We start from the raw sequence: 22,989 nt of genomic DNA on the forward strand, positions 1-22,989 counted from the left end.
TTGCTCAAACGCAGTTACAAAGTCCATTACATTTGTGAGCATTGTTTTCATTCATTCATTCATTATCTGTAACCGCTTATCCAGTTCAGGGTCCCGGTGGGTCCAGAGCCTACCTGGAATAATTAGGCGCAAGGCAGGAATACACCCTATTGATTTAACTATATACCTGCTAATAATTATGCTCAAAAGGATCAATCTGAGTTCCATCCAGGCCGTAACCCTGTAGGTATTTTTCCTATACTAATGCTCTAACTTATGAGGCGCTGTGTAATACTTTGTGTTTAATTATATGCTTAATGAGGCAAAATGCTATGTTTTAAAATGCTGTGAAATGGAATAACACAGTATTATAATCCCTGGTCTACAGCTTCTGATTTTCTCATTGCATACACTCTATCAAATATGACAGCTCTCATTGGGCAGTTACTGACATAAGAACAATTTTATGTTTGTAAATATTTAACTAGAACATTATTTAGAAAAGAAACTGCTCACTGTGAATCTGAGTTGGCGTTCCAGATCTAGGTTTTCATTCTGCTTCTCCTCTGCATTCTTTTCCTCCTCTGCCTTCTTTTTCTTCTCCTCCTCTGCTTTCTTTTTCTTATCCTCTTCCTCTGCCTTCTTTTTCTCCTCTTCCTCTGCCTTTTTCTTTCCCTCCATCTGAAACACACAGATAACAGATTTTTGCTTTATTACTAAAATTTTTAAATTAAAATTTGCATATTGAACACAATATTCATACATCTTCAGACAAAAACGTTATTACCTTCTGTCTATTTTTCTCTTGCTGCAGCTTTGTATCCTTCTCACTGTGTCAAGAGGCAGACACACAGACAGATACACACACACACCTGTCAGAATATTACCTGGTGTCTCCAAAATTTAATAAGAATGTATAGGCTTTTTCGTGGTAGGGAATATCATAATGCCACCTTTTCATCAAATTATATTCAGTATTTGCAAAATACTGAATCTAATGTATGGTTAAAATACTGAAGCTAAGATCTATAAAATGTTACACAAAAAATACTATACAGCATAAAAATTACTTGCTTGTTGGACATGTACGAAAGAAGGCTGAAGATCACATTATGATCTAATCCTTATGTAACGTAACACATATACAGTCTTAGATTAATATTAAGACCACTGACCAAATAGTAGGAATATCCAATTATTCTATCGGCTCCGTTTACAGTATAGGATCACTTTGAAGTTCAATAGTTACAGACTGTAATCCATCTGAATTACTGCATACTTTTACCCCCTTTCGCCATGTTCATCAATGATCAGGACCACCACAGAGCAGATATTATTTGCGAGGTGCGTCATGCTTAGCACTGCAGTGACAGTGACATGATGGTGCTGGAATTCTTAATAAGTCTCATTGCTGGCACGTGAACAATCCACCTACTAAAAAACAGCATCTTGTGACCACTGATGAAGGACTAGTGGATGACCAACATAAACTGATGAACATTCATTCATTATCTGTAACCGCTTATCCAAAGCGAAAGTCACTGGACACAAGGCAGGAACACACCCAGGAGAGGGTGCCAGTCCTTCATAGGGTGACACACACAGACACTTTTGAGTCACCAATCCACCTACCAACATGTGTTTTTGGATCGTGGGAAGAAACCTGAGCACCCACAGGAAACCCAGGGAGAACACACCAAACTCCTCACAGACAGTCACCCGGAGCAGGACTTGAACCCACAACCTGCAGGTCCCTGAAACTGTGACACTGCCTGCTGCACCACGATGCCACCCAACAGATGACTTCATATCTGCAAGGTGGACCAACATGCTAGGCATGTCTATGAGAGTGGACAATAAGTGAAACAGTGTTTTAAAAGCTCCAGCAGCATTGTTGTGTCTGATCCACTAGTCTCAAGCAACTCACACTAACACCCCACCACCACATGATGGTCTAGTTAGGTACTGACTTATTCAAGAACAGGGTGAAGCAGGTTAACAAATTATGTATTGTTACGCTGCGCTGTGTATGTGTGTTTTCTCTCTCTCTCTCTCTATCTCTGTAAATTTATAGTTTCTGCAATCTGTTCCAGTCTGTGTGTTTGTTCTCCTGTCTAGAGTTCATTCCATATTCCAGTTCGTGTATTTGTTCCTCGTCCTGAGTCCGGTCCACCATCCAGTCCATGTGTTGTCTGTCACCATTTCCGTCTACGTCATCCCGGCGGGAATCATAAATACGTCTCTGTGTACACTGTTAGGGAGCTTTGTTTAGTGCTGGGATTTGTATTGTGTATATGGAATTCTGTTTGCCTGGTTTTGACTTTGATCCATTCCTATTTCGACTACGAGTTTGTTTTTGCCCCTTTTGAATACTGATGCTAGATCTATCTTTTGTAAATTATTGTAACACTGTGTATATATTTCACCAGAGTAGGGTTGGCTGCCGTTTGTTTTGGGAGTGGGTTTTGTGTGTGTTTTTGTGGATAGACAGGGAGGAAGGTAAGGTGTTGTCTTTTGTTTCCTTTTGTTTACACTTAGGTAAGTTAGAGTTGTTTGTGGGTCAGTTAGGAGGGGTGTTTGTTTGTTGTTTTTGTCGGCTAAAGGCCATCCTGAAGTTCACTGGTGCTTGGTTTCGTTGTACATATCACATTTACAATATATATTCTATTCATTATTCATTCTGTGTTTCCGTTTGTGTTCTTTTTGTTTCACCATTTTCATCTGTTACAGTTATCCCCTTCATATATATTAATTTCAACCCATTCCTCATTCTGTTACGGCTCAACCCTAGACTGGGTCGTAACAGTATAAAATCAGATGGACTACAGTCTGTATTTACAGAACTACAATGTTGTTCTATGGGGTAAATGAACATGGTTGGTAGTAAAAATATTCTGACATGACTGTGTACATATATGATAAGAGTGAAAGCAGTATAAACATTAAAAGTTCTAAACAGGTATAATAATCTCTTGAAAAAATGCTAAAATAGATGGTCATGTTACATATCAATTTATTGACTTCAAACGTTTCAATCTTTTATCTGTGGCAGCCGAGTATACTCACAAAGACACATTTCTTTACTTACTGCTTTTTGTAAGTCTTCTTATATGTGGGTTGTTCATCATCAGAATCCTCTGACTCCTCTGAAACTGTACAACTCCTAAATAAATAAATTAAACTCAGCACATCATAAAAAATAATAAGTAATTTAATAAGTTTCTTAAACTTTAATCTTTGTAGAAACCCATTTGTTCTATGGCAAAAGATATAATTCTTTTAAAATTCAACATTACATTTTATACCCCAACTACACAAGCAAGTCAGCTTTCAATATAATCGCAATGCCTGGAACTACCACTGTCATATAATGAATTACTGAACAGCCAGTACTGACAATCCATTGCCAGATGGAAAATTGAGGAGGTGTCATATAGTCTGTGGGAGATGTCATATTCCGTGTGCTTCACATGTTTAGTTCTGTTTTCCCAGCCTTGAGTGTTCACAGGTGTTTTCTATCTGCGTCTTTATATAGCAGCCTATGTGCTCTTATGTGTTTGTGGTTCATTGTCAAGCTGTGAGGAAGTTTTCTGTGCCATGCTCAGTGTTTAGCTTGTTTATTATGTCTGAGCATGTTACCCCATCTGTGTCTTCTTCCCATTCTTTGTGTTCAATGGTTAAAACATCCAGATAAACAAAACATAAAATTGAAGTGGAATGAACTATCAATGATTTTGCAAGTACATACCTGGAAAGCATCAGTTTTAAGAATGACCATTTGAGGAATTTCATGAGCACATAAACACAAAGCTATACACATAGACACAGAGATAAAAGTATAAAATACAGCCCTTGTTATACAGTGTACTTACAATCTCCCCTTGAGCTCAGACACTGCCAGAACAAGGGCCAGTGCTGATACCTAGAAAGAACAAAAGGGTTCCACCCCAGAAGTAAAGCTCACTCCCTGTTGTTTTTGTGTATTTATAGAATAAAACAGGATATTAGTGGTCCACCAAATAATCCAGCCCCCTCTCTGTGTTTTATTGTAGTTACAGAGTAAGAATGAGAGAATTATGGGGAACTACATTATCTAGCCTGCTCCTATGTGGTTTTACTGTAGTTACACAGTAAGAAGGAGATAACTGTGGGGAACTGCATAATCCAGCCCACTCTCTGTTGTTTCACTGAAGTTAAAGAGTAAGAAAGAGAGCATTGTAGGAACTACAAAATCCAGCCTGCTACCTGTTGTTTCATTTTAGTTACAGAGTAAGAAGGAGATAACTGTGGGGAACTACAAAATCCAACCTGCTCCCTTGTTGTTTCACTGTAGTTACAGAGTACGAAAGAGCACTTACAACACTTACTTTGTGGTTTCTTTATAATTAGTGAATAAAAATATTTGTATAAAACTTTGCATGTCTTATTTTTAAATTTTAAACAGAATTCATCGGAATGTGATTGACATGGAAAGTGAGTAAACAAATGGTAACTTCAATGAGCGTTATGGTAATGATGATTTATGGTCATTACACCATAAATTCTGGGAAATTGCATGGCAAATATTGGAAATTACAATCCCCAGTTGTTAAAGTACCAGTTGGAACCAGTATTTTATACATACGGATTCATATAAATCTTAATCTGTACATTATGGGAAGGTACACTGTAAGCACCAGGTAAATTACCTTTTAAAATGCAGAGAAGATTCACTGTAGATTCAGGGAAGTACATGTGTAAAAATGTGGGCTGGCAAGTATTTTAGATGTACTGAGGTTATGGGAATGTATACTGTTAATACTAGGTAAATACACTTGAAAATGCAAGAAGATGCATTGTAAGTGTTGTGGAAGTACATGTAAAAACATGGACTGGTAAGTATTTTTGATGTAGTGATGCGTAAGGAATTTATGGGAAGGTACACTGTAAGCACTGGGTTTTAAAGCATTGTTACCAAAAATGTATATAAAAACAATATATAAAAATGCACAGAATCACAGATGAACTGGTTATCAGGGTTCAAGTGACAGAACCATTTTGCAGGGAGCTTTTCATTTTCTATGCCATCTGGAAGTTTCCGCCACTTCTGACATTCATCACACTGTACCCAGTTTTGGTCTGGTCGCTTTCTGTAGGGTCATGAAAACACATTCACATAGATTACCTTAAACAGATAACAGAAAAAAATTGAGTTATAGCAGGATCTTTTGTTCTAAGCCTATGACGGACATCCTTCCAATAATCTTCAAGCTTAACCCCTACATTGTGTAAAATTTTTCTGCACAAAGGGAAGATCATATATATATATATATACATACATACATACATACAGTGGAACCTCTACTAACGAATGCCTATACTAACGAACTTTCCAAGATACGAACCGGGCATTCAACCAACATATGACTCTAGAAATTAACCCGAGCCTCCTCCAGTCAGTCGTCATGTCTTCAAGTTAGCGATATGTAACCACTTAAAACTTTTTTATTTCTTTTTTATTACTGTTACCACTGTATATCTTTTTTATTTTTTGTAATGCTACATGTTTTTTTTTTTACTAATTTGAGAGTTTTGTAATGGGCTGGGTGGGCTGGAATGCATTAATTGCTTTTCCATTATTTTAAATGGGGAAAATTGCTCGAGAAACGTACTTTTCTACGTACGGTCACGGAACGGATCAAGTTTGTAGGTAGAGGTTCCACTGTATGTGTATATATATATATATATATATATATATATATATAAAGAATGAAAATAAAAATAATTAAAACTGTATTTATAGAGCATTCATAGACACTGAATATCTTTGAACTGAATTTCTTTCAAACTGACCTGTACTCCTCTGTACAGACAAAATCTTGTTTATTGTGAGTTGGTTTGAGGAAGTCACACTCTATCAACCCAATCACACCCACTCCAATGTTGTTAGCCTAATATAAGAACACACAGATATTGTAAGGCTTGCACACTTAACCCTATGAAGCTGCTTAAAGGTTTAGAAGATTTATAGGCAATTCCATTTATTATGATTATTATTATAATGATTTATATACCACAAATTCTTTCAGTTCTCTATGCCTCCATATTAACAATGTAATGGTTAACCCAAACAATTGGGTGCTCTAGGACCTGGGGGAGCTGCTGCTGTTACTGCATGTCCCTTTGACACCATTGGTTATTGGTCTGTGAGTGACAGGTGAGAGAATTTATTACAGTATAAAGAAAATATTCAAATTAGTTTTAAGTGGCTGTAAAAAAAATTTTATATATCCTTATGTGATATTTATCTCTAGTGATGGCTCTGTTATGTTGGTTCTTATCATTGTTGTTATACTTTTCAATAATTACAATTAGGCTGTCATAATCAAATTTTAAAATTTCAAAATTATTTCCACAGAACAATTAAATTGTATTTTATAACTATAAACACATTTAGAATGTAAATCCTGAAACCACTCCAAAATATTTTAAACAGAGGCATGTTTACCACAATGCTGTGGAATCACCTGTGGTTTTAATTACACTATTTAATCATGTAGCTACTGGGGATTATTTTGCAAGTGGAACTTATTCCCATTCTGTCTTGAAACAAGGCAGGATACAAGAGGAGCCTTCCAATTTGCTCAGGCATTTTATAATCATGCCCCTGGAGGACTCCCACTGAAGGTGTACCAGGCACAGCCAACTGCGAGGTGGCCCCAGAGTGGGCCCAGGATCTGCTAAAATATGTATATCTACTAGCCAGCCCGGAAACACCTGTGGAAACACCTTTCTCAAGAGGGGCTAGAAAAAGTTTTGGGGGGTGTGAGCCATATGGGCTTGTTTGCGTGCTTTTTTCTGTGCTAAGGAAAACAAATACTGAGATACTAGACACCTCCCTCTGAAATTGAAGTTAATTAAAGCAGGAATCCAGTCTTCAAAAAGGTACAAGATCATAAAGATCAACAAAAGTGATCTACTCCTCACCCTGAGCTGACAGCCAACCCTCTCATAAGCTTTGATGAGTCGTTTTTTGTTGTACATCATGAGGCCGTACTGTTCTTTGTTCTTTGTGTTATAGCCAAACGTGATTGGAATGGCTTTATTCTGAGTCAAGACTTAAGGATGAAAACAGCATGTAAAATCTTTAAAGAATGAACTTTTATTCATATTTATAATTAATAAATTCATTCATTGTCTGTAACCAATTTTCTAGTTCAGGGTCATGGTGGGTCCAGAGCCAACCCTGAACCATTGGGTGCAAGGCGAGAACACAACCAGTCCATCATACCCTCACACACTCACATATGGATACTTTTGAGTAGTCAATCCATCTACCAATATGTGTTTTTGGACTGTGGAAGGAAACTGGAGCACCTGGCAGAAACCCACGTGGACACAAGGAGAATAAACCAAACTCCTCGTACAAGCCGCTGTTGAGTCACCATGCCAATTATTCATTGTTCATTCATTAAAACATGTAATGCTCTCTTTTATTTGGTAGAAGGATACAAGGAACTGGGGTTTGTACGAGTCTTTGAAACGTTGCCCCAGAATTTTAGAGACATACTGGGTTTTAACCTTCTGTCCTCGGATGATAATCTGCATTCTGGGTTTCAGGTAGAGAATACTGCAGTATTCCTCAATGAAGTAAACATAAACCACAATACTCATAAACACAGTCTTAATCTTGCACTTACCACTACTGGTAGCATATAGAGATGTGAACAAATGTGTTGGTATCCTTACAGCTCAATGAAAAACATTTAATTTCCTTCTGAAAGAGATCAATTAAAAGCAATTTTCTCATGTATAACTGCATGCCTTTGGTAAGTCAGAGTAAGGCAAAGCAAGCTGGGAAAAATAAATAATTGCTCATTCTACAAAAATCTGTATCTTACAGAATGAAGATCTATATCTATATCTTCATTCTACAAAGATCTATAAGATTATAAATAAATGTGTACACAATGCTCAGCATAGTCCAAAGAAAGCAAAGGATAGAGAGTTGTTTGATGAAATCTGAAAGAATATTCTAGACAATCATGTTAAACTTAAATCAATACAACCATCTCCAAAGAGCTTAACTGCAAATTTTAAAGATGAACATTTAAAAAGTTTTAAGTAATATTAGGAAGGTTAATATGGGACAGTAGCCAATGTCCCTGGATGCAAACTGTAGAGGAAAACAAAGACTCAACAGAAGGCTAGGGCAAAGAGAAGAGTTAAAAGCTGAACTCCGAAATCTGTGTACATCAGTCTGGGATCATAAAATCCATTGCTTTTTGAGCAATAGTAGGGTTCTGTGGAAAAGACCAAGATGGACTCCACTGTTGAAGAAAAGAATATAAAAACCAGCCTGGAATTTGTTAAAATGCCACAAAACTGAATCCTTACAAACCCAACTTTAAAATTGCCAACTTTTAATATTGTTGAAAATTTATATAGTTACCATATAATTCTGAAACTGATATGAACAATATAACAGCCACAGAAAAACTGCCAAAAGTGCCCAAAAATGACATCTGTGCATTCAAAATGTGTTATTTCTTACTATTTTACATTTCATTTGGCAAAGTGTCACAAAAAATATATTTGTATATAATGAGAGAATTGCTGTAGGAACAAAATACTGCTGCCACTGCTTTAGAATTTAATGACATCTCATTTTTTTAAATTTCCAATAAAAATTTGAAACAAAATGCTCTTGGCAGTTCTACTGATACACAAATCTCTCTGGCTTTCTGAAACATAAGCAGGAACCCCGATGCCTTGCTGTCTCACAAGTGAGTGCCGTAAAAGGCAGTATTTTGAAATTAAGGTGTTTGTAACTGATTTGAATTAGATATTTTCAATGAAGGAATATTTAAACACATTACACCTACAGTGCTCACCAAAATAATAATAGTTTTGAAAAACAGTTTGGAGCAGAAAGCAGGCAGCATTTATACAAGCATAAATTAAATGGTGCCTTCCACCCCGAGAATACCACCTTAGTAATATAATAACAACAATAATTAAAATAATAATAATAATAACTGTGTAGCCCATAGTGATGGGAATTTCGGCTCTTTTTGGGGAGCCGGCTCTTTTGGCTCTGCTCTTCATGAAGAGACGGCTCTTTCGGCTCCTAAATGGCTCTTTGATTTACCACTTATTTCCACTGGTACAGAACAATATTACCTACATTTTACATGACTTTATGGACAAAATATTATTGATTTAATATTAAAAATAATTAATAGTGTTGCAATGGCCAATTATTTTTATGGCTGTCTTGTAATAACTCACAGATTGCACTCACACATTCAATTGTATAAATAACTGGATTTTTATTTAAACACCTTAATAAAAAGTCAATGTGTAAACTCTGACATATAGCCAATGGAACCCAAAAGGTAGGTATTACAAAATAGCTTATTAAATTAAATAATCATCCATTTCTGGGTAATAAAATAAACAAATATTCTGCAAATTGCAAAACTGCAGCATTCAACAGTAGTGATTAAAAAAACCACAACTGTCAACAAACATTTAACTGATTTAACATATTCTTAAACTATTTTTGGAAGGCAGATTGGCATTCAGGAAAACCAAGTGTCTCAGCTTGGAGGGTTGGCGGGTTGGAGCTTGCTTGTTGTTCTCTGATTGGTTGAATGACAAGCCTTAGAAAAAAATGGCTCGGTCTTAGACGGGAACCGGCTCTCATCGTTCACTTACAAGAGCCGGCTCTTTGAACTGGTTCGTTCGCGACCGACACATCACTAGTAGCCCAGCAGTGTAGCAAGGATCAGTGTGAGAAAAAGTCACAGAGCATGTCCTTAGAGGTGCTGGATGTTTTAAAATATAGGACACTGTTTCGTCATAATGGAAGTCTAGAAGGTCATGAGGTAACCAATTAGGTGTAGACAGTATTCTGGTCATTTCAAACACAGTCTCTCTCTCTCTCTCTCTCTCTCTCTCTCTCTCTCTCTCTCTCTCTCTCTCTCTCTCTCTCTCTCTCTCTCTCTCACTCACACACACACACACGCACAAAACACACACAGATTCCGATTCAAAATTGGTCTAAATCTGCCCATCAATTTACAGTATTCAGCGTGCTTCTTTTGGATGCTTGTACCATTCAGGCTCCATCCATGCAAATCTGCATACAGAGATTTTCCTCCTTCTGTTTTTGAAAATATCACTCATCCAGATGAATACAAAGACCAGTTTAGTAGTGGGCCATAGTACCTCCTTAAAGAAAGACATCAAAATACCACCAAGAATGAGAGAAACAGAAGTTTAAACCCAAAGCTCTCCATGTATGTAGTGCATACTGCAAGTCATGAAATTACTGAATCTAGATCTTAATTGTGCATTATATATTTCTAGTACATATGTGGGAATCTGAAATCTAGTAAGGGGGCGGCACGGCAGTGGTGCCCCCTCCAAGGTGCGTTGCTGACTTGATTGCGCACTGATTCTGGGTAGACTCCAGACACACCAGACCCTCCGGTGTTATCACACTGAAAAATCCACATGAGAATGTTCTCACCATTAATTGGTCAATTAATTGGTTGTTGTTCCTATCTCCGCCCTAGTCCCGCCTTAGTCCTGCCTCTGTCTCATTATTGTCTCCAGGTGTTCCTCATTTGCCTTGTCCTGATATATCCCTGTAGTTTGAGTGCTTCTTTGTCTGGTGTTGTGTGTGTAGATGTGGGTTTCACGGTCTTTCTGTTCACACGTGTCTACCCCGGTTCATGGCTCTTCCCTGTCCGTCATTGTTTAACTCTGTTTAGTTAGTTTTGCATTTATTTCCATCTGTATTTATTACCCGTGTTTACTTTGATTCTGTCTTTGTTTAAATAAAATTCCTTGCGTTTACGTCCGTCTCCTCATCCTCCCTACTCAGCCATGACACATACACACAGAGAGAGCTTTGGAGCTCAGTGATACTCAGCTGAGCAATATTATGTGTTGCATTACAGATAATGAATGAATGAATGAATGAACTTTTCACATTCAACTGTGGGTGTGGAAGGAGGAGGAGGGAATGCACCCTCCCGCAATGGCCAGGAGACCCTTGGTCCCGCTCTCTGACAAAACGTATATTTTCTCCTACAAATACTGAAATTCTGTCCAACTATGTTAAATTCACTGCTGCATCTGGGTATCTGAATAATGAGCAGGTTGCTGATTGGTTGGTACCAGGCTATTTTGATTTCTGATTGGTTGTCAAAAAAATGTCCCGCGCCTTGTTGTTGAAATGCAGGCGATGTTTTAAATGCTGACTGTGATCAGACTGGCTGTGTTTTTTGGACTTTAACTGGAACCTGTCTGCCCCTGAGGAGGCCATGTAGAGGTAGGTGAGAAACAAAAGTAACAATCTGCCTGCTGCAGCACAAACACAAACCGAAAGTTATTGTTTCACGACGACACACCTCGAGGGTTGTACTGATTTTAAAACAGTTTGGGAAGTAAATAATATGTTAATAAATTAATAAATGGAGCAGTGAAAGTATTTTTAACATGGGAAATCCCTTATGTCAAATTATCTGCTGAAAACAATCCTAGAGGAACAGTGGTGCCCCCAATTTTTCATAGGGGTGGCAAGATGGTGCCACTGGAAATCTTGGGGTTGCACACCAGAATGAAAACTAAATTACAGTAAGTCTAATATTGTAGTATATAAATTATTTGATAGCTAATTATCTGATGTACTTAGACTAATATGGTACAATTAACATTTTATGTTACAGCAACAATCCTGTTTTATTGTGTAACATATATGTATATACATATATTAGGTAATTCACCATTCTTCAAATAGGCTAGTGTGATGGAAATTTGTTTATAGAAATGATTCATAATCAATATAGATTTTTAATCAGCAATGACCATGCTTATGTAAACTGAAATTGTTTTATTCCTAATTCTCTGTGTAAAACAGCAGACCTATGTGTGTGTGTGTGTCAAATAACAGCATATCGACATCTTCCGTTCCATCAACTCCTTTTGTCTCCAGACCACAGAGGGGAGATAACTCAGACCAAATGGGTAGAGGGGGATGCACAGAGCACGTTGGACAGGTGTTAGAAATACAAAAGAGAGTAAATGGTAAAAGACTTGGAGTAATGGGAGCAGGATACATTGAACGGTGATTGAAATGTAAAAGAGCAAACAGATGGTAACTTCAAACGGACTTCCAGGTATAAGAGACGGTAGTTGAGAAACGGTCAGACAGAGAGGAACAGTGTTGTTCGCAGCGTCCTCTCTCAGTTAATAAATTGTTCTTTTATTTGAAGCCGACTCAGAGACTCAGCTTTCTTATTTCTGTCATAATTTTCCACCACACCAGTTACCCTGTTTTTTGACAAAGACAAACATACAGGTTTAATTTGGATGAATACTTTAATAGCAAGGAACAAATAATTTACTGAAAACAAGAATACTGAAATCTAAAAACTTTACTGTTGCTTTTTAAAAAACAAATATATTACAAAAAAGGGAGACAAAACCAAAAAAGTATCAACACAGACACCCTAAAGTAATCTATAGCCAGTGTTGGAAGGGTTACTTTTAAAATGTATTCCATTACACAATATAGAATACATGCCCTACAATGTATTTTATAACATATTCTGTTACATTACTCAGTGTGAGTAATGTATTCTGAACACTTTGCAATTACTTGCATGTGGTTTTCTCATCTGGTGAAGGATAGTCCATCCTTAGTTTATTAGGAAAAGAGTGACCAATTGTCTGCTGCATTTGAAAGAGCCTCCGAAATGGGACAGCCTACATGTGCTGCTGAACACACACAACTGGAGAAGGGTCCTGCCAACCACCCTGGTGACTGGGGAGCTGTTTGAGGGTTAGGTGCCTTGCTCAAGGGCAGTACAGCCATTAATTAATTTTCTCTTATCTCTCCTAGAAATTGCTGCCCCTATATTTGCCCCATTTGTGCAGAACAGTCAGACCAGATTAGTGCTGCTGCCCAGTTTGTACTGCCCATGCGCAGAACACCATGCATGTGCACATTATTATTATTTGCTGTTAGCTCAGATATTTTATTAATTTCTACTTCAAGCATAATTGTAAAGAGACATCCATTTTGGTTGAACATCATGTGTGTTCCACATAGAGTTGCTAAGGAGTGGAAAATTTCCAATATATTTCCAGTAAATTACTGGTCACTTTCCATGGGAGCGTTACCTTGAGAAATTTGGAAATTTTCCAAAATGTACTTTCCAAGGAAATATTTGGAACTTTGGGAATTTGAAATATTGGATAATTTAAAGAAACTATATCATAATCAAAAAGAAAGAAAATATCATTAAAAAAAAATCAGATTTAACATCAACTCAAATAAACGCATGTTCCCACAAGCTTTTCAAGCCTGGCCTCTGCATGCTCTGCATTTTTGCTTAATAGTTTCAGGCTTCTTCTTGAACGTCTGTATCCTCTATGTCCACGTCCTCATTATCTGTAACAGCTCACTAGTCTTCCTCTCTGTCAGTGTCCAGCCTAGTTGAGAATGGCTCTATGTTTGGCTCAAAGAGTCTTAGGTTTGCTCAGATGGCCAATAGTTGTCCAACTCTCTGATTTGTGAGCTTGTTGATTTTGCTGATTTTGGTGGGATTTGGAGGAATCTCTTGCTAGCCTGCTAGGATTGGTAAACTAGTATCTTAAATGAAATTGCTCGTTAAACTTTTCTGATTTACCAGATAGCAAGCAACTGTGAGATTACACCTTGCTTTAATAGTTGCTTAAACCTCTTCAAAACTTACATGACTTTAGGTCCAAATGTGTGCTTTCAGTAGTGGTTTGTGTAAGGTTTCTAGAAACCATCTTGACATTTGCTGTACATCAGCGCCGATTGCTCTAAGACTGCAAGGGAAGCTCAGCTTCCCCTAAAATGTCAAAAAATAAGTTATCAAATATATACTGTTGTGTACATGTCATTGAATAAATATGCACTACAATGCGCTCAACTTTTGTTCAGAATCAGCTTCTTATCACTGGTAAAGACGCGGCTTTCCTCTCAATCATTCCCGCAGCTTCACATTGATTTAAACAGCGCGGATGCTGAGCGTCCACAGAGTTCAATAGCGAAGCAGCGAAGGGCAGCGAAAGGAGACGAGTCATTGGATAAATGCTGGGCTTTGTCCCGCCCATCGGATGCTCAAGGTCTCTGGGGATCTATAGGGCAGTGGGCTGGCCTCAGCTGGCCTGGATGCTCAGCTTCTGCATGATGATTGGATGATCTGTCTGAGGCTGAATCCCTTTTTGATCGAAATGAGTGAATCAGTGATCCTTTGGTGTAAAGATCCATGGGAGCACAGGCGGACACATTTCACATAGAATTTACGTATAAATAAACCGACACATTTTATGATGTAGGCCGAAATTGAGCTTCCCCTCCTTGAAAGACCAGCATCTGCCACTGCTGTACATGTAATGGAGGAATGAACAGTGCATGCAGGGTGTGTGGTCTCAATAGCCCTTCAGAGTGTGATGTGCCATGTGTCTGGGATTGAGGAGCAGCTTTGCTATTTTGCTAACTGGTTTGGTATCATATCTAATTATTTTAGCCAAGGTTATGCTTCAGTATATTTTTTACCAACTATATGTAAGTCTCACACCTTCAGCTTAGAATATTACCATTTTATTCTTGTTAATTCCCATAATTACCCATTGATTCCTGTTAATTACAACTTCCCAGCAATTGCAATTCCCAGAATTTTGCAACATCGTTACTCGCCATGTTTTGTTTAAACAGAAGAATACTTCAGTTGTAAATAAACACACGTTGCAGGTGATCCAGTTATTGAAAACTGTAAAGGACAGTGTGGAAAGGCTAACTCATGTTTGTGTGTTTAAAGTTACTTTTGAAAATAAAGCTCCTCTTTCTACTTTGGAAAACAGCCTGTCTGTAAACTACATGTCCGCACATGCACAGTCCAAATCGGGCAGGTCACGTTGACTGGGTAGCAAAAAGTGTGTCCTCGAATGCACTCATGCAGGGAATTGGCTCTGGCTGACTGCTAGGACCCAGGTTTAAATTGGTGTCCCTCTTGTTGCTGTCAGCAGGGATTTCTCCTGCATTTCGAAGCTGTAATTCTCTTTTTGCCAGTGGGTGTTGCAAATGTTTGGCCGTTCTAACCCTCTGTTATATTCAGACACGCCATTAAACACACTGAATGGGATGGAAATTACTAAAGATCTTTAACCCCTTTAATGTAATCCATTAATTTCACCAATGTAACTATTCTGAATATTGTATTTTTTTTTTCCATTGTAACTAACAGAATACAGTTATTTATTATTTGTCAGTGTTGGGGAGTAACTAAATTCATGCAATGGCATTATGTATTTAGTTACTCGCCAACACTGTCAATAGCCTATACCTAACATACACTTATCCTTGCTAATTAGCCTGCTTGTTTTCCAATATTAATTTATGAGTACTGTACCACTCTTTCATGAAGCTTCATCTTCTATTTCCTTGAAGGGTCAGAGGCTTTTTTGACCCTTCTGCTCTGGACTGATATATCTAGGGTGAAACAGGAAGACACCAAATCAGTTATGCATATTTTAAAATAATAAGAGTAATAATAATAAGGATACAAAGAAGAAGAATATGCATAGTAATCTAGCCCCCCACCATATTAACTACAGATGTGTGTAATATGGGGCATAAATAATTCTATTCAGGCTATTTATACATAATATAACACAAAGTAGATGCTCTATATGTTAACCAGATAATGTTACCCTATAGCCATGAACTTCATTATTAGAGCCACATAACTTCACCATGTTGTCCCAGGAATGGGTTGAACAAATTTAGCTGCATCCTGCCTAACTTGGTTGTCATCCTCTGGCACTGTTGTTTCTGATTTTCCTTCACTTTTGTCCCATGCTGCTGTTCACTGTGGTCTGTCACTGCTACTGTCTTTTAAATAACTCTCACGTTTTGTTCTGACGTGCTCTCTCTCTGCTTCTGCCTGTCCATTAACTTGCTTAATGTTATCATCTTCACTAAACCTGTCCTTCACTACTCCCTTGTCAGATATGACTTCCCTGTACTGAGTTTTATCTTAAAGAAAGAGGACATCTCTTTGTCTGCAAATTGGACAACAGTGATTAATAGTAGCTAGTATGCTAACACTATTAGCTAGCTAATTTGACTCTGTAAAAAAACAGTTTTTGTACTCTGTCTCAGAGTACAGTTTGTACTATAAGTATTTTATGTGACCCATTAATGGTTTGGTGGTCTCTCAGTTTTTAATGCAGAAGAAGAACAAGAGCAGAATTGGCTGCAGGCAAAGTCCCCTGCACAGTACACCATGCCGCATGAGGCAAGGATAGTTTTGAGTGTGATACAGCAATGGCAGTTGTTTTTATTTTTTACATGTCATACAACATTTAAATGCAATTTTTGGGGGGCCAGCAATTGTACAAGGCTGGCCGTGGCCCCACTTGAGGACGCGCTGTGGAAACACGATTGATGGCAATGTTTTGAACATCAGTTAGTGACAGATGCTGTAAATAATATTGAAATATCAGAAATGTGTTTAAAAAAATGGATGGCAAATTAAGATATTTGCTGAGAACATTGTGGGTTCTTTTTTGCATGAAATTACCAACATTTGTCCATGTTCGTATGCCCTAAAATTTGTACACACATCTACAAATAAGTTTTTTTCCACTAATCCACGGGCACAGGCATCCAGCCATGTACTGTATATTCAGTTGTGTTGTGTTTATACAAAAACATTGCTATATAAATATACTGTGGAGCAGCTGTACAACATATCTCTTATAAATCCAGGCCTTTTTTCCATTTTCCGTCTGAAATTACATACCCAAATCTAGAGGCTATCTGTTCAGGCAGTGAATAAACTAGAGGCATTATCATGATTTATTTTTACAGAAAACCCTTCAAATTTGTAAAAGAAACCATTTAGAGATCCTGAAATATATATGAAGTGGTGAAAAGCTTATGAAAACCACAAAAAAATGTAGGCGCTTTTCTTATTTTTGAAAAAAAAAATGTTAGTGACTATAAACTGAAGAGTTCATGAGTCCCATTACTTTTTTCTTTTTAAAATTGTGTCTCCAATGGTCTATTTTCACAGTCTAAAATTTGGAGTTGATACCTCATACTGATTTGGAGTTATTGCAGCTGGAGCAGACAGTGGACAGATGGCCTCTCCAAGTGTCCCTTTACGCCCCAAGCTCTCCAAAATCAAAATTATAATTTTTTCTGCAAAAATACAGTAATACTGAGTTCCGTTCTCACCGAGGTCAGTGGCCCTTTAAATCCCAGCCCGGAAAGCCGCGACGGATTGGCTGGGAGCGCTAGGCAGCGGCTTCGGGGCGCAGGCGACATTTAAAGGTCCTGAGTGAGGGAAATAAAGAAATATAAGCTCTCAGAACACGTTTATTGACTTGATTGCTGTTTGTGGAGCCTCTGGCATTTAAACAGAACCGTTTGAGTCTCTCTTGCGGCGTCTGCGTCTGTTTTTAGCGACCAAATTTAGCGCTTTAGCAGCGCGCTAACAGGAAGAGCTCGCTTTGGCCCGCCTCCTTGGGTGTGCGCATCGGGTTTTTTCAGCGGTATGAGTCATAGCGGCTTCAGAGGCGTGCTGCTAGAGAGGACAAAGAAGGTGGAAGAAGCTGGCGTGAAAGAAATGGCGGTTCGCTGCAAGCGATTTTTAAAAATTTTCGTATTTTGTTAGAGGAATTTTCCGGACTAGCACTCTTGACCCAAACATAAGGATTATACGCGAACGGTTTCCCGGAAAGACTTACATTTGGTCTCGTTTGGAAGGAGAAAGCTCAGAAAGTGTAAACGATGAAAATTCTTTGTTTGGGCGGTGTTTTGCAGCGTAGGAACAAAGACGCACGCGCGGTTCTTCAGACCTGAATCAGACCTGACGCTTGAAATATCTTATTCTTTCGGTTTTATTTCCCTAGTTCTACATTGTAGCGTATAATGGCTTATATCCTCTTAATCTTGAGAGTCTGCCCGTTCGATTGGTGTATGGCTTGTAAACATTGACTCAAATATGGCGCCGTGAAAAATATGAATGTGTCTAACGCAAAAATAATTTTGCATAACAACAATCCTGGCAAGGTGTATTTCGACCAAAAATACATATTTTTAAAATGGAAATATATATAAACTGTCAGAATCAATAAAAAGCAGAGACTTAAAGCTTTAATTTCGTACCTTTAGTGTCTATATTGATTATGCGACTGTGTTGTATTTAATATTAAAAATATGCGCGATTTCTGGCCCGCCGGCAGGCCAGAGCCTTAGAACAGGTGGTCACTACCAATGACGACCATAATATTGAGCAGTGGAGCAGTGGAACTGAATTCTATGGAGCATGCTGCATTCAATACCAATAGATTGTTTTAGAGTGGCATTTGTGAACCAGAACTTATTACCAGAAGATCAGTACCAGACCTTTTTAATGCCCTTAAAATTTAACAAAATAACTTCTGTGTTCCAAGATATGCTCTTGCCTCTATTCTCAGAAGTGTGCAGTGTGGTGTCTAGCCTTTACTTAAACAGTATATCTCAGAAATTAGGCAATACATTCAGCCAAATGATAGGATAAAACTTACTTGCAGAGACAAGGCACTTTTAGGCACTGATTGTTTGCCTCGTGGCTTTTCCCTGGTGATTTCATACACTTCATTTGGAATCTGGATGTCATATCGGTCACTTAAGTCAAATTCTGAGTTTCCTTCTGGCGTCCTGTAGTGAAATACATAACTGTCAATACTACAATGTTTTTATGAAAAGCAGTTTTAACATTAATTCATTTCAGCTGACTTACTTACTTAAGCAATCTCTAATTTTGACTAGTCAAAGGCAATTCAAGATATCTAATTACATATTGATCAAGAAACAAATTTAAATATTAGTCAAAGACAAAACAAGTAAACACAATGCAGTTTTTAAATGAAGGTTTTTATTATTAAAGGAGAAAAAATCCAAACCTTCATGGCCCTTTGTGAAAAAGTGTTTGCTCCCTAAACCTAATAACCTAAAGGCTTGGGCCACCCTTAGCAGCAACAACTGCACTGTGAAGGGATTTTGGCTCACTCATCTTTGCAGAATTGTTGTAATTCAGCCACATTGAAGGGTTTTCGAGCATGAACCACATTTTTAAGGTCATGCCACAGCAACTCAATAGGATTCAGGTCAGGACTTTGACTAAGCCACTTCAAAGTCTTCACTTTGTTTTTCTTCAGCCATTCCGAGGTAGACTTGGTGTGTTTTGGATCATTGTCCTGCTGCAGAAGTTTGTTTCAGCTTGAAGTCACAAACAGATGGCCCAACATTCTCCTTCAGGATTTTTTGGAGAGGGGGTTGGATCTCTGCGTGGCGACTGGCGAGCGGAAACGGCAAGTTGAATGGCGACAGAGCTCGCCAGTTCCTCGCCAGTTTTATTAGTGGCTTACACTTCGCCAGCGGTTCTTCGCCAGTTCCTCGCCAGTTTTATCAGTGGTCTCAACTGCATCAGCGGCTCTTGCCAGTTTTATTAGTGATCTCTCGCCAGCTTTATTAGTGATTTCAGCTGAACCAGCGGTTCTACGCCAGTTCCTCGCCAGTTTTATCAGTGATTTCTCGCCAGTTTTATTAGTGATTTCTCGCCAGTTTTATTTGAGATCTCAACTGCATCAGCGACTCTCCGCTAGTTCCTTGCCAGTTTTATGAGTGATCTCTCACCAGTTTTATCAGTGATTTCTGGCCAGTTTTATCAGTGATCTCAACTGAACCAGTGCCTCTCCGCCAGTTCCTCGCCAGTTTTATTAATTACGTCAACTTCACCACACCCCTTGTCTCGTCAGTGCAACGCAAACTATCTCTGTTAACAACTCTGTAATAAATTCATTTTAAATATCTATAAAGCAATCAATAATACGAGTTGATGATAAAAAAAATAAATAAATAAAAAAATCGGCGGAGCCTGTAGCCTGAAAATATGTCACAGCCTCAGCATTCATCTGGAGAAATTTTATTCATAGATATTTATTAAATATTTTGATTATTAATAATTATTGTTAAATAATCTATAAAAGATATCTTGATCTACTTACTATGATAAATGTTTTCCTGCCAGCGCACTTGTAAGTTATACATTTCTAATGTTTAATTCAACAGTTAATATTAGTTTTAATCTAAAATTCGTGTAGTGTTTTTGTAGAGATTTAACCTTGTAACAATATTAAGTTCTTTAGTTGAAAACTGCTCGGCCACCAAACTTTGGTGCAGGGGAAACAAGATCAGAAGCTTATTTTTTTTATGGTCAGCTCCGGTTATGAAGGTGATGGGAGATGTAATATATAATTATAAAAATACATTGTAAAAAAACAGAATTGGCATAAAATATTTTATTATAGTTCTCAAGGAGTTTTCTCAATTGTTTAAAAAAAGGAGAGGGGGGGTGTTGTACAAAATTACTCCAAGTATCCTTTCGTAACAAAGGCCATTTCTGATTGGAACCTGTGGAAACCCTCAGTCTTTTTTAGGATTGTGATGGTTACCTTTAAATGGAACAAAAGGTATATGGAATCAGATTTGTGCCAAAAAGAATCGCACAAAAAAAATTCATCTCAAACGTAAAACCTATTTTCAAACAAAATATCTAGCTCTGGCGGCACGGTGGCGCAGCAGGTAGTGTCGCAGTCACACAGTTCCAGGGGCCTGGAGGTTGTGGGTTCGATTCCAGCTCCAGGTGACTGTCTGTGAGGAGTTGGTGTGTTCTCCCCGTGTCCGCGTGGGTTTCCTCCCACAGTCCAAAAACACACGTTGCAGGTGGATTGGCGACTCGAAAGTGTCCGTAGGTGTGAGTGAATGTGTGTGTGTCTGTGTTGCCCTGTGTTGCCCTCCAGGGTGTATTCCTGCCTTGCGCCCGATGAATCCAGGTAGGCTCTGGACCCCCTGCAACCCTGAATTGGATAAGCGGTTACAGATAATGGATGGATATCTAGCTCTGACCTTTGTGCTCCATGGTTTTAGTGCGTGAGCTCTGAGTTCTGCGCGTCTGATCTAGTGATGTGTCAGTCGCGAATGAACCGGTTCAAAGAGCCGGCTCTTTTAAGTGAACGATGAGAGCCGGTTCCCGTCTAAGACCGAGCCATTTTTTTCTAAGGTTTGTTATTCAACCAATCAGAGAACAAAAAACAAAGGTCAACGATCTGCTGTTTGGAAATTATTTGATGCAAGAGCCACAGAGGACACTGCAAGAAGATTTCCCTCAGTAGATGCAATGCTGGAAATATGGTCTTATCTTGAGGAGCCTCTTATTCCAAGAACAAAAGACCCACTGAGCTGGTGGCATTCAAAGGCCTCAGTTTACCCACGGCTAGTCAAGGTGATGGCAGGGCGACTGTGTATTGTAGCAACATCAGTACTCTCTGAAAGTATCTTTTCAAAAACTGGGCAGATAATAACAGGGAGAAGAAACCAGACCAGCCCCTCCAAGCTGAGATAATTGGTTTTCCTGAATGCCAATCTGCCTTCCAAAAAAATAGTTGAAGAAAATGTTAAATCAGTTAAATGTTTGACAGTTGTGGTTGTTTTAATCACTACCGTTGAATGCTGCTGTTTTGCACTTTGCAGAATTTGTTTATTTAATTACCCAGAAATGGATGATTATTTAATTTAATAAGCTATTTTGTAATACCTACCTTTTGGGTTCCATTGGCTGTATTTCAGAGTTTACAAGTGATTTTTTATTAAGGTGTTTAAATAAAATCCAGTTATTTATACAATTGAATGTGTGAGTGCAATCAGTGAGTTATTACAAGACAGCCATTAAACAATTGGCCATTGCAACACTATTATTTTTAATATTGAACAATAATATTTTGTCCATATAGTCAGGTAAAATGTAGGTAATATTCTGTACCAGTGGAAATAAGTGGTAAAACAAAGAGCTATTTAGGAGCCGAGAGAGCCAAAAGAGCCGAAATTCGATTCACTAGTCTGATCCCTGCGTTTTGCGAGCAGTTTTGGCACAAAGCTCTCGCGTGGGCGGGACTTCAGTGGTGCCTTCCTATTGGCTAATGAGGTTTTGAGTGATAACTCAGTGCCCTGAACGTTGTTCACGACTCTGAGTGCAGGAAGCGTGTGTATTCGGCTTTGGGATTCCGCTTTTGCAGAATATAACGCATTTACGCGCTGAATAGCTCTGATATAATTTCCTCTTTTATAATATTTAAACAGATAGTTCTTTTGCTTGAACTGTATAGTGTTAGAACATTTTGACCTCTTGTTTATAAATATTAGTATTAATAATCATTGTTATTATTAATAATTCATTATGGTTAATAATGATTAATGATTTATTAATTATTCACATTTCCTCTCAAAATCCAAAAATGACAGTGGAATTTGCAGAAGTTTGATACAACTTTATTAAATTTGTAGTCATTAAAGGAGCAGGAACACTCTTGTCTGTGATGTTTCTCTTTTCTCTGAGACCTCCTGTAACAAAATGCACATAAGGCATTTGTTAAAAACAGATTAACTGTGATCTTCAAAATAAAATTTGAGCATTTAAACCATCTAACAGCGATTATGGAAAAGGAAATACCCTCTGTTAGTACACGATAGGTTTCGGAACAGAAAATCAAGCACTCATAAATAATATTTTACAAATAAACGCTCATTTATTCTGTTTCACCCGAGTAAACAGACATCGGTGTGCATTTACCTCAGATCAGTATCTGGTAACGAGAGACAAACAGGTTTGTTTTCACAGTTACATTCCAGTTCACATTACCTCCATATCTACATTTATTGTCGGAGTTTGCAGATATTTCATAGTTTTTAAAAGAGTAAATTACAAGCAGAATTCGTGTTTGTGTAAAATTACTCACAATGTTGAAATCTTTCCTGTCTCTCCACTACTGAGCTGCAACGAATGCCTTGGGCACTGAGTTGTCACTCAAACTCATTAGCCAATGGGAAGGCACCAATGAGAAGTCCCGCCCACGCGAGAGCTTTGTGCCAAAACC

General features: G+C 38.1%; 1 pseudogene; it reads right to left on the reverse strand.

Annotated features, from left to right (window-relative positions):
* LOC136710412 (MORC family CW-type zinc finger protein 3-like) overlaps positions 1-22,989 on the reverse strand; it is a 31,391-nt pseudogene that overhangs the window by 5,314 nt on the left and 3,088 nt on the right.

This window comes from Hoplias malabaricus, chromosome 12, assembly GCF_029633855.1.
Source record: "Hoplias malabaricus isolate fHopMal1 chromosome 12, fHopMal1.hap1, whole genome shotgun sequence".
NCBI classification, from domain to species: domain Eukaryota; kingdom Metazoa; phylum Chordata; class Actinopteri; order Characiformes; family Erythrinidae; genus Hoplias; species Hoplias malabaricus.